Consider the following 15,002-nt stretch of genomic DNA (forward strand, 5'->3'; position numbering starts at 1 on the left):
CTCTCAGATTGTGAGATAGGGCCTATATAATGTGAGATATAAAAAGGAAGCAAGCTTGTTTCCACTACCAAAAAAAATAAAAATAAAAGGTAATTGTGACCTTTTATCATACAGTTCATACTTTTTATTTCTTCTTTATATCTTGCGCATTTTGCATTATCTCTCAAAATTCTGACCAACTCAGAATTATGAGATATAAATGCTTAACTATGAAATAAAAAGTCGCAAACTACCTTTGTTATCTTAATAAGCTTCCAATAGAACCCAGCATTACTTTCAGAGTGATTTCAGTGACACAAAGTCAACCCCATAGCCGATTCTAAAGATTTCACTAGTCAAGTCAATTCCATCCCTAAACTCTAACCTTAATGGGGATACTCCACCCCAAAAATAAAATTTTGTCATTAATCACTTACCCCCACGTCATTCCAAACCCGTAAAAGCTCCGTTCGTCTTTAGAACACAATTTAAGATATTTTGGATGAAAACCGGGAGGCTTGTGACCGTCCCATAGACTGCCAAATAAATAACACTGTCAAGGTCCATAAAAGGTAGAAAGTCATCGTCAGAATACTCCATCTGCCATCAGACGTGCAATCTGGGTTATATGAAGCGATGGGAACACTTTTTAATTATCAAAGAAAACAAAAATAATGACTTAATTCAACAATTCCTTTGAAAACAGTCTCCTCTGTGTCTCTCCATATGCTGTGTATGCTCTTCTGTATCATTCGCGCCAAAATATCTTAAACTGTGTTTCTGAAGACGAACGGAGCTTTTATGGGTTTTGAACGACATGGGGGTAAGTGATTAATGACAAAATTTTCATTTTGGGGTGGAGTATTTCCTTTAAAACCTTTGGGTTGTGATCTGATCCATCTGGACTTAACCAATGAAGTCTGAACTTTTTTGATAGGAGACTGCATGAGCTGACCAATGAAATTGGCCAGGGGGGGGCGGGCTTTGCTCCTAGGGTCCCTGATTTCATATGCAATTGAAGGTATCTTGAGTCCAAAATCACCCCCTATCTCCTTATATATTTTGTAGCATTGTGTCCAAACCCATAGTGGACATCCAGTACACTCATTCAATCCCATAACAACAAGTGTGCAGCCCATGTACACTCGGCTGGTGCCCATTGTCAAGGTCACGCTAAAGTCCTGTGTCTTGGCAGAGGCAGTGTAACATTTTAAAATAAATTCAAAACACAAATCGTTATTTCACATCCATGTATTTTGTTTATTTGGTAAGTAACCATGTAATAAGAGGAATTATGTACAGTGCAGTCATCCCTGATGTCGGTTTAGATCTATATCTAGTAACAGGCACAAAAGGTCTTTGTAGGGACTATAAAATACACCAGGTTTTTGGCATATACTGCACTGCAAAGCTGAGACAAACAAAATATCCGGAACTGTCCGGGCTGGTGCTTAAAAACCCCTGCCCCCTCAACAACAGGCAGACTGAATGGAAAAACTACAGGCCAACTGACGTAGAACTAGGCGCACGTCAATCAGCACAGTTAGCGCTATTTATTACCTTCAGCCTGGAAGCTCTGTTTTACTGCGGCACGCAGCTCACTTTCAACATTGCTGTGGAGGATAGGGAGGCCCTGCCCACATCCCCTCAAGCCCACTTATGGCCCCTAACCAGAGGGTGAGAGCTTTCCATGAGGTCAAACAAATACATTTGACCCACAGAACAGCAGGAGAGAGAGGACTGTAAGAGAGTGTAATGGCACAATTACCATGTTCCCATGATGAAAGAAACAGCTAGTGTTTCATAAATGCACTAATTCCTGATGCAATTATATATCATCCTGTGCGTGTTGGGTGAAGGCTATTTGGCTCTCTTTTGTTACTCGACCTGGATGAATTCTTAGTGAGGGCAAATACTGCACAGCTACTGTAAAACATGACCATGTCATTAGAGAGCTTGCAAAAGTCACATCAAAAAAGCCATTTATTTGCCTGATAGGATCAACGTATGCAATGTGTAAACCTTTGTGCACTGAGAGACCATGATACTGTATATGCAGATGCAATTCTTTGTGCAGAGATTGAAAATATACAGACTTATTTTTGAGTCTGAAAAATGGACTTGCATTAAGTTTAGGGTTACTGGCATGGGAAGGGTGAATTGCATTTTGAAACCTTTCACATAATAATATTTTTTTTTTTAAAAAATGCAAATATGTATCACTATTATGATAGTACATGTAACTATTTACAATAGGGTGCTAATTAAGATGCATGTTTTCAATAGTAAGTACAAATAATGTGTGTGTGGTGCAGTAATATGAGAATCCTGCACTAATGCAAACATTTGCCAACATTTCTTGGCTTCAGGAAGTCCTAGATGAATCCCGATGACGCAGCGAATCGCGCCCCACTGGAAAGCTGTCAAAACCGAAATCATAGTTGCCAGGGCCTGCCAACAGCATCTTGTGATTTTCAGATCCCATTCCCCTGCACTGTGATGTCCTAAAAAAAAACAACTAAGAGCTGTTAGTCTGTTTATTAAATCACTATCAACGCACTACAGTTGCTACGTGACGAGTCTCACAGAGACTGTCCAACTGTGTCTATTAATGGGACAATAGAAATTATTAACATGATAATGGCTTCTCTAAACGCCTTTGTTTTTCAAAATAGCCACATTTGATTTCCTGTTTCCAGTAGCAGCACATGTGAACACACTGGCTCTTTCAACCCTTTTTTTGCGTTTCATTTCATTATTGATTGCCTATTTTGTAAGTGAATTGTTATTTATTTCAATTCCAATATTTAATAGGCTAGGTCTGAAATTTTGAGCAAGAATTGGACTGAATAACATTATATCAGACTGAATCGGTAGGAGCAGCTCTGGGGTTAATTGAATCAGTTGGAAGGGAGCTTACATGTCAGACTCGCAGTGAATCGGGTTATTCGGTTAGTACCGCCTCATTGAACTGAGAGCGGTCTCCTTCGATGGGTGACTCGTAAACGACCCGAGAACCAAACCTGAGAAAAACTTACGGATGAAAAATAAGTTTAATAACATGCTGACAGATGATAAGTAAAAATGATTTTAGTATTAGGCCTATTTATTGTAAATGCTATTTTTTTAAGCTGAATCGTGGCTGCAACTGGGACATATCAAATTACAATAAAAATATTTTTAAATAGCTTAATAAACACACAGACACACACACACACACACACACACACACACACACACACACACACACACACACACACACACATCATAAATATATTTGCCTACATATGACTCTATTGGAACGTTTTCTAGTGCAATAGGCCGATACTATGCCGGCATGTCAGGGGAGTAAGACAACAGCTGAATCGTTATTTGAACCGGCTCTTAATACAAACTGTTCAAAAGAACCGATTCGCAGAAATGAGTTGGACTTCCCTTCTCTAGCAGATGCGCACGCGCACAACGCCGGCTCATTTGCCTCGGGTTTCAACGGCTCCACATCTGGAAATGTTGAGAGGAGAGAATCCCTCTCTTCATCTGCTGTCGAGCTTGAGACGTGGTGCCTGCGTCACTCCATTGAGAGGCGGGGCTTCACGGAGGGTTTTCCCGGCTTTATATAGATACAGAGACCTTTCCATCGCAAAGCAGTGCGTCACCAGAACCCCTGGAAACTAACATGCAAGTCCAGAATAGAAAAAATAACGAGTTAGACAAACTGTATTAAAATAATATTAATTTTTGCGTTGTTATTGCATGCGCTTTTAAGTGCTTTATAGCCTACTGAATCATCTGAGCTTTCAAATCATTTAAACAGTTCTCTCGTGACTGGAATTAATGCGAAATAATGCGGTAAAAATTGAACACTTTTATCACAGATATCTGGACTCGTCTCTACATTGGGAAATAAAACGCTCATCGGACACTGTCGTGCGTTTTTGGGAAAGTTCGCTGAACTTGCTGTGAGTTCACTCTACACTTCGCAAGCATGAAATCCGCAGAGGAAGGTAACGTATTAAGAAGATTAAACGCATCCACTCACACTGTGTCATATTTCACGTTAATGTGTTTCTGTATTATTATTTTAATACAAGTATTATTGAACCTATTAATACAAATTCAAGCACGTTTGCTTATGAATTTGCCTGTCGTGGTGATAAAATAAAACCAATAACTGCTATCATGCACGCACTTATATGTGTTACTAAGAGAGACCGGGGAGTGTTTTAACTTCTTTAAACACAAATGTGTACCATCTGTCTCAAACTTTGACATAGAGCTTCCCATATTTGTCTGCTACAGATTTAAGTGATTTATAAATTTGGTAGCATCCTAAACTGTGTAAATGAATGTCAGGTACAAAGACTTGCTTTTGTAATCTACCCCACCAACGAGGTGAGTTGTGACAGTTGGAGGGGTGGGTAACACTTTATAGAAAATGTGGTCATCTTAATTTCTCTGCGTGGATTTACTGTGCCACAAATTTTATTTTATTTTTTATTTTTTTAGTATATCTGATCACCAACCCAATCCAATAATATATTATATTTATAGCCAAATAAATAAGTTAGGTGTTATCTTTCTGTGTCCATTATAGATAGGACTTTGGTAAGTTATGTTACAACCCTCCCCATATGATAATGAGTTCACCCCGTAGCTAATTTCTGATTGGTTATTGGTGGTGTAACATCTTGCCCTGCTCTACTGCTGCTCTGTTGTTAATGTTTTATTCATTTTTTTTTTTTTTTTTCTGGTCTATAGTGGAATTAAAGTTATTTCTAATTTAATCAATGGGCTGAATGGGTTTTTCTCAGTTTAAGAGACTGCAGAAGGGAGGGGTGGGCGTGACGAAGATGAATAAGCAGGGACGTTATTTAGATTGTGGGTTTTTGCATCCCTCTCTTTGCAGCAACTGTGTATTTCCCAAGATAACTTAGATTGTAGTTCATAATGACAGCTCTACTAAAACAAAACAAGTTCTCACATTTTTTGCTGAGAAAAGTAACTTAAACCTGCCTTAAAATGGTTTCCTGGTCTTTACATGGTTTAAGCTGGTCTCCTTAGCTGGCCTCCTAACTTGACCTGCTGAAATGTGCCCAAAAGCCTTTTAAATCCAACCCAGTTAGACCACCATAATCATGCTGAGAGACCAGCCAAACCCCCTTAGGCTAATTTAAGGTGTTTTATTTCAGAGGGGTTGCTAATATACTTTTAGTAATCAGTAATTTATTACTTTTTTTTTTTAAGCTATCAGAATCACATAGTGTATACTTACGGCTTGCTTACAAAAATCTAATATGTAGTTGTTAACTTGATTCAAAACGATACATACATTAGGGATACATTAGCATGCTTTCAGTATCCAAGGTGCTTTGTTGCGCTGTGGTCACATTTTCAAGTATCCGTGTTTTTAATCGTCCTCTAAAGTAGAGAGAAATCATTGCAAATTTTATTGCAAGCAGAGCCAGTAGTGACTGTGCGCCAGTTTGGGCTAACTTACGTTTCATATATTTCCACCAGGTTGGACTGACTGACTACAGTGACCTCACATCAACTGTGTTTTTTTTTCCCCTTGATTACTCATTAAAAGAATATATATTTCAGTTATATATATATAGCTGTATAGAAAAAAAACTTTGATAGGCCAGATGTTGTATTACTTATGTTAATGTTAACTTAATGTTCTAAAATATTTTAGATAAACTACAAGTATTCTAAAATACCAAAGGGGTCAATGAATCATCTCCAGGAAGCTCTAAACCGTTTATGTTTTGGAATATTTAAAAAATTTTTTTGGACAAGACATTTTGAGTTAGTCATCTTGTATGGGCCTATACATTGCATAGACGCAAATGATTGCGCCTGTTTTTCAACAGAGATTGCTTATGAGTATTGGTTTTTCCGTCTGGTTTTGTCCTCAGGAAGATATTTTTAACGCTTTGTTATTTTTGGCCTGGTATTTGTGTATCACTCACCTTGCTTCCTCTGCAGAGGTTTGTGGTTTTTTAACCACTAACGTTTTTTTGACTCACAGTTATTACTTATAAAGAATAGAATGTCTTTTGTTAATGCTCTTTTTATACCAAAATGGCAGTTTAAAAAAAAAAGAGAGAGAAAGTTTATTAGATGTGGATGATTGCAAAAGCAACAGTCTTCTTACACTACTCTATGTGCACAAGAAATATCTTTTGAACCTATACTCTTTGATCTCAATAGCTTATTTATAGTTGCAACACCTCATGAAATTGTGATTGCACCTTACAGATGCATACGGTTACAGCCAAAACACCAGCATCCCATTACCTCTGAGCAACCCCTGCCCACCCTCCCAGTACCACAATCTCCAGACCAGTCCTTCCTTGTCGATATCCATCAGTCAGCCATCCTCGTTCTCCCCTCAAGATGACATGACCTCAGTGGGTTACTTCCAAACATCTGGCACCCGGTCCAACGGGGCTCCCACGCTGGAGAGTCCACGCATTGAGATAACAGCTTATGGGCAGTTCCCCGAGGACGAAGTGGAGGAGAACAGCATTCCCGTGGCCAAGCGAGTCAATTCCATAGTGACATTAACTTTACCAGGCGTGGATGGTTATCGTGACCCCACATGCCTAAGCCCGGCGAGCAGTGTGTCTTCCCGTAGCTGCCATTCAGATGCGTCATCGTACGAATCAGGCTTTTCGTACAACTATGACAACTCGCCGCAGAACTCGCCCTGGCAGTCTCCTTGCGTCTCCCCGAAAGGTACCTCATCTCTGCAGTCCTGCACCCTTGGCACTTCTCCACGCCATTCTCCATCTGGTTCTCCCCGTCCCAGTATCACTGATGACAGCTGGTTGGGCACCCGAGGCTCCCAACCTAATTCTCCTTGTGTTGGTAAACGGAAAAGTACAGCTTCAAGGGTGGCCCATCGCACAAGTACCATCCGTACTCACCGAATCAATCCCCGGGGCTGTCGCCACAAACTTCACCCCGTTCTTAGCGTGACGGAGGACACCTGGCTGGCCAACACCAACCAGTACACCAACTCCGCCATTTTGCCGCCATTAATGCCCTCACCACAGATGGATTAACAGATCTTGGGGAGGGGATCCCTTTGAAGTCCCGCAAGACCAGTCTGGAGCACAGCGCCTCATGAACCTGAAAGTAGAACCAGGTGGAGAGGAGACAGGATCCCTGGAGCTTTGCCAGGAGGACTTCTCTTCAGCACGCCTGCCCTTCAAAAAAGAGACCTACTGTAGTGGCTTCTTGGATGTGCCCCAACACCCATATTGGTCTAAGCCGAAGCCTTACATCAGGTTGGTAGCATATAAGAATTTCTTTCATATTCCAAGTAGTTTAGTCATTTATCTGTGCTAACCAAAAGTTCTCTCTTTCTCCTTTACCTCATTATTGGACTCTCTCCCTCTTATTCTTGAAGTCCATCGCTGCCTGCTCTTGATTGGCAGTTGCCTTCCAGTTCAGGAACGTATACAGCCCTACAGATCGATGTCCAACCCAAGTCCCCTCATCACCGGGCTCACTACGAGACGGAAGGCAGCAGAGGAGCTGTAAAAGCACTAGCGGGGAGGGCATCCAGTGGTCCAGGTATAAATTCATAATCTCTCAGAAGAATAGTTCACCTAAAAATGAAAAGTCTGTCATCATTTATTAACCGTTATGTTCTTCTAATATCCTGAATGACTTACTTTCTTCTGTGGAATTCTGCTTTTGTCCATAATATGAAAGAAAGTGGGGTCCAAAAAAACACTGGACAGCACTGACTTTCATTGTATGGGACAAATAAAATATTGAGACATTTTTCAAAATATCTTACATTTACATTTTTAGTTATTTTGCAGACGCTTTTATCCAAAGCGACTTACAGTTGGGGGATACATAAAGCGATTCTCCTTAAAGAGGTAAACAGACACAGGAAGTGCTTGAGTGTAATACCAAGTTGAGGTTAGACATTGTTCAAATAAGTCCAAGCTAGAAAGAGAAGGAATAAATAAAGAGAAAGACACAATTGTTTTTTGATTTTTTTTTTTAATGATGAAGTCAAGTAGCTTCGAAAGAGATGAATTTTCAGCTGTCACTTGAAAATTTTCAGGGTTTCTGCATTCCGGATAGGGGTGGGAAGATCATTCCACCAGCCAAGAATGGTGAACGAGAATGTTATGGAAAGTGATTTTGAGCCTCTCTGTGATGGGTACCTACCTCGAGGCGTCACTCACTAGCGCGATAGCGGATCTCAGACTTCTAGAGGGGATGTAGATTCGTAGTAGTGAGTGGAAGTAGGCGGGTGCTGAGCCTGTGGCTGTTCTATATGCAAGCATCAATGTCTTGAACTTGATGCGAGCCACAAACGGTTAGCCAGTGCAAGGAGATAAAAGAGAGGTGTAATATGGGCTCTTTTGGGCTCATTGAAGACCAGTTGTGCCGCTGCATTCTGAATCATTTATAGAGGTTTTGATTGATCTTCTTTTGTGCTGCACAGAAGAAACAGGTTTTTAATTTTTTATTTTAGGTTTTTTAAAAGACATGAGGGCAAGTAAATGATGACAGAATTTTAAATTTTTTTTTTGATGAATGGGGCCCTTTAAAAGTCTTAAAGCGGTAATTCACCACTTTTAATGTGGGTTTTTAACAGTGGTGTTTTAATAAATGCATTTTGCACCATCCTGCAAATTTTTTTTACTGACAGATAAAATGGGATATCTGGGTGCAGGTAACAATAAATAGTAACATTATACATAGATACAGTAGTTGAAAATTAGTGTATAATAAGTATACAGAAAGCAACGTCAGCAGGATTAATTTTTAACTAGGACGATGTAGGTAATGGTTAGTTAAATTGCAATACAACTCCTCTAGGTTGATATTTGCATTGTGGTAATATAAACTATAGCTCAAAAGTTTGGGGTTTGGGGTTTTTTGAAAGTAATCTCTTATGCTTACCAAGGCTGCATTTTATTTGATCAAAAACACAGTAATATCACACATATTTAGAAATTTTATTACAATTTAAAAATACTGTAGTCTATTTGAATATATTTTAAAAATGTATTTATTCCTGTGATGGTAAAGCTGAATTTTCAGCCGCACTTACCCAAGTGTCTTCATTGTCACATGATCCTTCAGAAATCATTCTAATATGCCGATTTGGTGCTCAAGAAATATTTCTTATTATCAGTGCTGAAAACAGTTGTGCTGCTTAATAGTTTTGTATTTTTTAGGATCTTTGATGAATACAAGTTCAAAGGAACAGCATTTTTATTTAAAAAAAAATTATTTTTAATTTAAACATTTGTGACCCGGACCACAAAACCAGTCATAAGGGTCATTTTTTTTTAAATTTATTTTATACATCATCTGAAAAGCTGAATAAATAGCTTTCCATTGATGTGTGGGTTTGTTAGGATAGGAAACTATTTTGTCGAGATACAACTATTTGAATATCGTGGAATCTGAGGGTACAAAGAAATCTAAATATTGAGAAAAGAAATCGCCTTTAAAGTTGTCCAAATGAAGTTCTTTATTAAATGCATATCACTAATCAAAAATTATGTTTTGATATATTTTACAGTAGGAAATTTACAAAATTCTTCATGAAACATGATCTTTACTTGATATCCTAATGATTTTTGGGATTCATTTAAAGAAAAATCATAATTTTGACCCATTACAATGTATTTTTGCCTATTGCTAAAATATACCAGTGCTACTTATGACTGGTGTTGTGGTCCAGGGGGTCACATTTGAATATACACTTTAATACTATAGCTGTCATTCATAGTGGGAGATTTTCACAGAATGTCTTATTTTTAACAATTTTTAGTCAAATCATCCTGCAACATCCTCTCCATGATGTGCCACGGTGGTATATATTCATTCTCATTGTTTTTGTTGACGTAAGGGAACTTCCTTATATTTGTTTTCTCTCAAGTCATAGTGACACACTGTGATTTAAGCGCTTATATTGGTTCGTTTTACTGCCATGTCCAAGTTCAGGAAGTGTGAGAGAAGTACTTCTGATATTTCTCAAGACCACAGTGTTAGTGTCGTGGTGTCAGTCCGTTCCCGCTCACCAGACACTGGTGAGTCACACATCTCATTTGCTGTCGTAGCTGAATCATGGGTATTCACTGCAGAGTTGGTTGCAGATGCTCCCTAATGGATAAGAGAATTCCTAAAGACAGGAGTCGTGGTTTTATCTGAAAAAAAAAAAATGGCTGTGGTTGGACGTAACTCTTGGGGTATGGTAACCAAGTCACAGATCTCCCAACGACCGCTTTGTTTACTAAAATCGCGTTAAAGGTGAACTCAAATCACATTTGGGAGTACATCTGTGGCTGCTGGGTACTTGGACTCAAAATAATGAGGTGCTAAATGATTGTGAACACGTGGGCTCAGTGCGACTCCCGTCTGAAAAAACGGAAGCAAGGTCCTCTCTACCCTCGTGTGTTTTATTTTTTTCAAATTCATGCCGTTTCCGGCCTAGTGCACAGACTGCCTTTTGTTTAGCTGAAGGTCCTTTTACTGCACTGACATCATGTGCAACAGCATCGTGTGGAGGCGTCCAGTCTCCTCTGCACACAGTTCTGGCAGGCAAGTAAAGGGAAGTGTTCGAAAGAGCCCTCAAACAAAAAGCTTGTCCCATTCTGTAAACCATTAAATTAGAGAGCGCTCTCAGCTGCACGTGTTTCTTCTTTTAGTGTACGGGGCTCCTCCCTTTCATGCTCTGTCACCACTGATGTCCTCCTCTGAGGATCTCAGTCAATGTGCAAGTTATTTTGTGACCTTCAGCGGAGTTGTTAAAAGCACTTTGGGCAGTCATTTTTGGGTGAAATATCGAAGCATTTCAATTAAAGTTCTACTTTCACAAAACCAAACCAGACTTGTGGGGTCACTATAATTTGCACTCTAATTTTTAATGAATTAGCTGTATTTTCAGTATTTTACAGCACCTACTTTAGTATTCTCATAACTATGTGAGTCACTACAGCCTCAGAGTTAGTCTTAGACCCCCCTTCCCCCCGTTATGTCTCTCCCACTTGGGGTTTGGGTTTGTGGTTTTGGTGGTCAGGATTTCTGTACCCAGGATGCTAGAGCCCCCGTCTCTCTTTTTCTCTCTCGTCCCCCTGCTCGGGTTCCTGGTGGTTTCTGTCAGATTTTTTGTATCCTGGATGCAGTTTGACCACATGCGCCATTGGATTGACGGTAGACGTGAGTGTGTAGCCTCTGAAGTAACCCTGCCGCACCACAGCTATGTGCTTCCACGTCTGCGCTTAAGTCTCTCGGGAAGCTGACTTCTCAAAGAACAGCTCTGTCAACAAAAATCACCGCCGTAACTGGAAGAAGTGACGAAATCCCTAAATATAGGTTTGGTTTGTACAAGCAGTGCTTCCACATTTATAATATTCAGACTGGTTTTATCTCATAGGCCTACTGTGACTGGGATGATCTTTATTACTTTTTTATAGAGTACTGCTGGTAGAGTTTCTGTTTGGTTGAGTATTTTAGGACTTACTTTATCATCGTAATGGGTCTCATTTACTAACAACTGCATACTCAAGCGTTCTTACTTAGGTGTGCAAAAAGTACTTATTACGTGCACAAAAAAAGTATTTTTCTTCAGTATTACGCTTAAAGATAAACTTTTAGATAGACTTTAACTACACGATTCATTTAATATATATATTATATATATATATATATATATATATATATATATATATATATATAAAATCATTTATCACAATTTATGTATGATTGTTTTAGTTTTATATACTGTGTAATATAATATATGTGTGTGTGTGTTTAAATTATTAATACAAATTTTTTGATGGTTATTGTAATTAAATTACAACTTACAATATGTAAAAATAATATAATAATTAAATAAAATAATTTTTCTAGTATTGCACAAAGAATTAAGTTCTAATTTTGATCTCTTCACTTCATTTTACACAAAAAAAGTGTGAACTTGTGTTTATGAATCATGAATTTATTGTTTTAATACATGCATATGCACTGTTAGTGAATGAGCCCAATGAGAAGAACAGTTGGTCTTGCTCAATATCACTTGAGACGTAACCTTTTCCAGTAAGAATTTGCTCACTGAATCTGTCCAGTAACTCTTCAAAAGAGCCCGTGTTGAAGATATACTTTTTTTCTCCTCAAGCTGTTTCCCTCATCTGCCACAGATTGCCACGGAGGTTGAGAGCTTGAGAGGGTGAGAACTGACCCACAGCTCTCGGAGGTGCGGACACATTGCTCTGAACTCCGTGCCATGGGCGGAAAGAGTCTTGGCATTCCTCTAGTGGGTGATAATGTAATGAAGTGAGGGGAGGGTTCTGAAAGTGTGATCTCTCCTGGCCTCTGTCTTTCTGGCCTGTGCACTCCCTACTGCCTGAATAAACACAAATGCCCACGCTCAAACATATCTACTAAAATAAAATATATACAGACTGGTCCAGGACTTTCACCAACAGATGCTGACCACCCTCCTTGAGGATCTCCATACATCAGCTGTGTGTGACGTAGCTTTTGACCAAATGTGCTATTGAGTTTTTGAAAATAAATCTTTCAAAATCAAACTCTTACTTCATACTTACGTCAACAATTTATGATTTAAAAATGTCTCTTTTTTTGTCTTTCTATGGTTTTTCCATTTGTAACTTGTTTTTTCAGCGTCCACATCAGTATCTTCTCATTTACATATGTACAGTATTTGATAATTAATATACACTACTAATCAAACGTTTGGGGCTGGTAAGATTTTTAAGTCACTTATGCTTGATTAATTTATTTGTGATAAGCAGTAATATTGTGAAATATTCTAGCAATTTAAAAAAAAACTGTTCATATTTCAATATAATTTGAAATGTAATTTATTTCTGTGATGGCAGAGCTGGATTTTCAGCAGAGTAATTTTAGAGTAATTTCCACCGTTACTTTACTCTTCAGTGCCACATGATCGTTCATCATTTTAATATGTTGATTTGCTGCTCACAAAAAATTATTATTATTACCATTATATGTCAAAAGCGGTTTGCTCTGCTTAGTACCTTTGTGGATATTGTGATTGATTTTTTCAGGATTCTTTGAGAATTTATTTGAAATCTTTTATAACGATTTTGATCATTTAAATGCATCCTTGCTGAATAAAAGTATTAAATTAAAAAAAAAAAAAAAAAAAAACATTTGAATGGTAGTGTGCCTACAGTATATGACAAACAGGTTTTTGGTCCAGTGAGATTTCAGTGTGGGTGGAGCTACCTTTCACATGCTGAAGAAATAAAAACCAATCAACTGACAAAATGTAGCTTCACTTTGTACCTGTCATCTGAGTTTTTGATGAGTAACAGTATATTTTGTTGATGGTTTGGTTTATATTTATTCTGCACCTGCTTTGAAATCTCAGATGACAAAAAATCCCATTTTACTTTAAACATCTTCTGATTGGCTTGTGATTGTCACTTTCTTGTTCTTGTAGAAACAGGTTATGCCAATAAATTCATATCTGTATCTTTTCAGCTTCATGGCTACATGGAGAGTGAGCCTCTGACCCTGCAGCTGTTCATTGGGACAGCAGACGACCGTCTTCTCCGGCCTCATGCCTTCTACCAGGTCCACCGTATAACCGGGAAGACCGTGTCCACACCAAGCCACGAAGTCATGCAGTCCAACACCAAAGTCTTGAGATTCCTCTGCTGCACGAGAGCAACATGAGGGCCATGTGAGTATGCGTGCACATCTCTGAAAGACACTAAACAGGAAAAAACACAGAGAAAGTGGAAAATGTTTGTACCTCATAATTATGTATATCCACATGCATCCTGTGCATGTTTCCTGCAATAAACAACACTGATTCTTTAGACAACCCTTTTTTTTTTTTTACCGCCGATCCTCCTGTTGTAAAGGCAGTTGCTAAGCAGAAGTGTATTTTTTTTGTGTGTGTGCAAGGAGTCCCAGCGCCGTGGGTTTCCCTTGTATGAGCTCCAGGGCTCGTGTTACAGGAGGCCTCTGGTCGCGTGGAGCCTGTAATGGTGCGCTGGGGTCTGTTCTGCAAGCCAGGCGGTAGCGGTCTTACCAGCTCAGCATTTTCTTCCCATTCTATAATGGATGTAACACTTAACTTATACAAAAAAAAAACAAAAAAAACAACACACACCACCCCTCTGGATCTTGTTTCAGAGCTTTCTGGGGAGCGTTCCCGCTTTGTCACGTTTCTGTAGTAAAGCCAACAAATGGTTATGTCCCTGTGTCAGTGCAGTTTAAACCAATTTTAAAACTCTTTAGTATTTCATTTCACATTTTGATTGGAGAGAAAATGCTGTTTTTTTTACTTTGTATGTGGAGTTCGGTTTGGAAGGCTGTAAGCTCAACATGGGCAGTTGTTTTGGAAAAGGAATTATCACTATAACCTTGCTCTATTATAGTAGCTATATAATTAATAATTTGTTAGGCTTATATATTTCTGTTTATGATTCCTTTTATTAAATAACTACTTATTTTTATTATTTTATATCTGTGTATTTTTTTATTTTATATTACATCTAGTTTACATTTTTTAAATAATTTAAATTTTCATCTAAAATCAGGATGACACCTAGAACACAATGTGCTCATCCTCACCACATACACATGGAAACGTTAATATCTGACATTGTCCTGTACGCAGTGTCTGTACAGCATTGACAGATTACTCATATTCAGGGATTGTTTCTCAGTTTTTTTTATGATTTCCTGTTTTTGCATTTTCACTCATGTGCAACTTAAATAAAGGGCCCTTAATGTTTCTTCAGTGCAAAACTTTGACAGGCTTTTAAATAACTATTTACTTGCGTTGGCTTGAAGGATTTGAACATTTAATGGAGAAAGTAAACTTTTCATGTTTTTTTTTAACAACATCTCTGCCATCTCAGAAGCCGAAGTTGGAAGAGGCGAGGGAGAAAGGGCATTTATTTATGCTGCACAGAATAAGGTCCAGGCGTAATTTTGGCAGAAATGGTACAAAAAAATTCGGGCAATAAATTAAA

The 15,002-nt window shown here is 38.5% G+C and overlaps 1 pseudogene; it reads left to right on the forward strand.

Annotated features, from left to right (window-relative positions):
• The first annotated feature begins 3,913 nt into the window (after nucleotides 1–3,913).
• LOC109102663 overlaps nucleotides 3,914–15,002 on the forward strand; it is a 56,390-nt pseudogene continuing 45,301 nt past the window's right edge.

The sequence above is a fragment of the Cyprinus carpio genome, chromosome B19, assembly GCF_018340385.1.
Source record: "Cyprinus carpio isolate SPL01 chromosome B19, ASM1834038v1, whole genome shotgun sequence".
In the NCBI taxonomy this organism is placed as follows: Eukaryota; Metazoa; Chordata; class Actinopteri; order Cypriniformes; family Cyprinidae; genus Cyprinus; species Cyprinus carpio.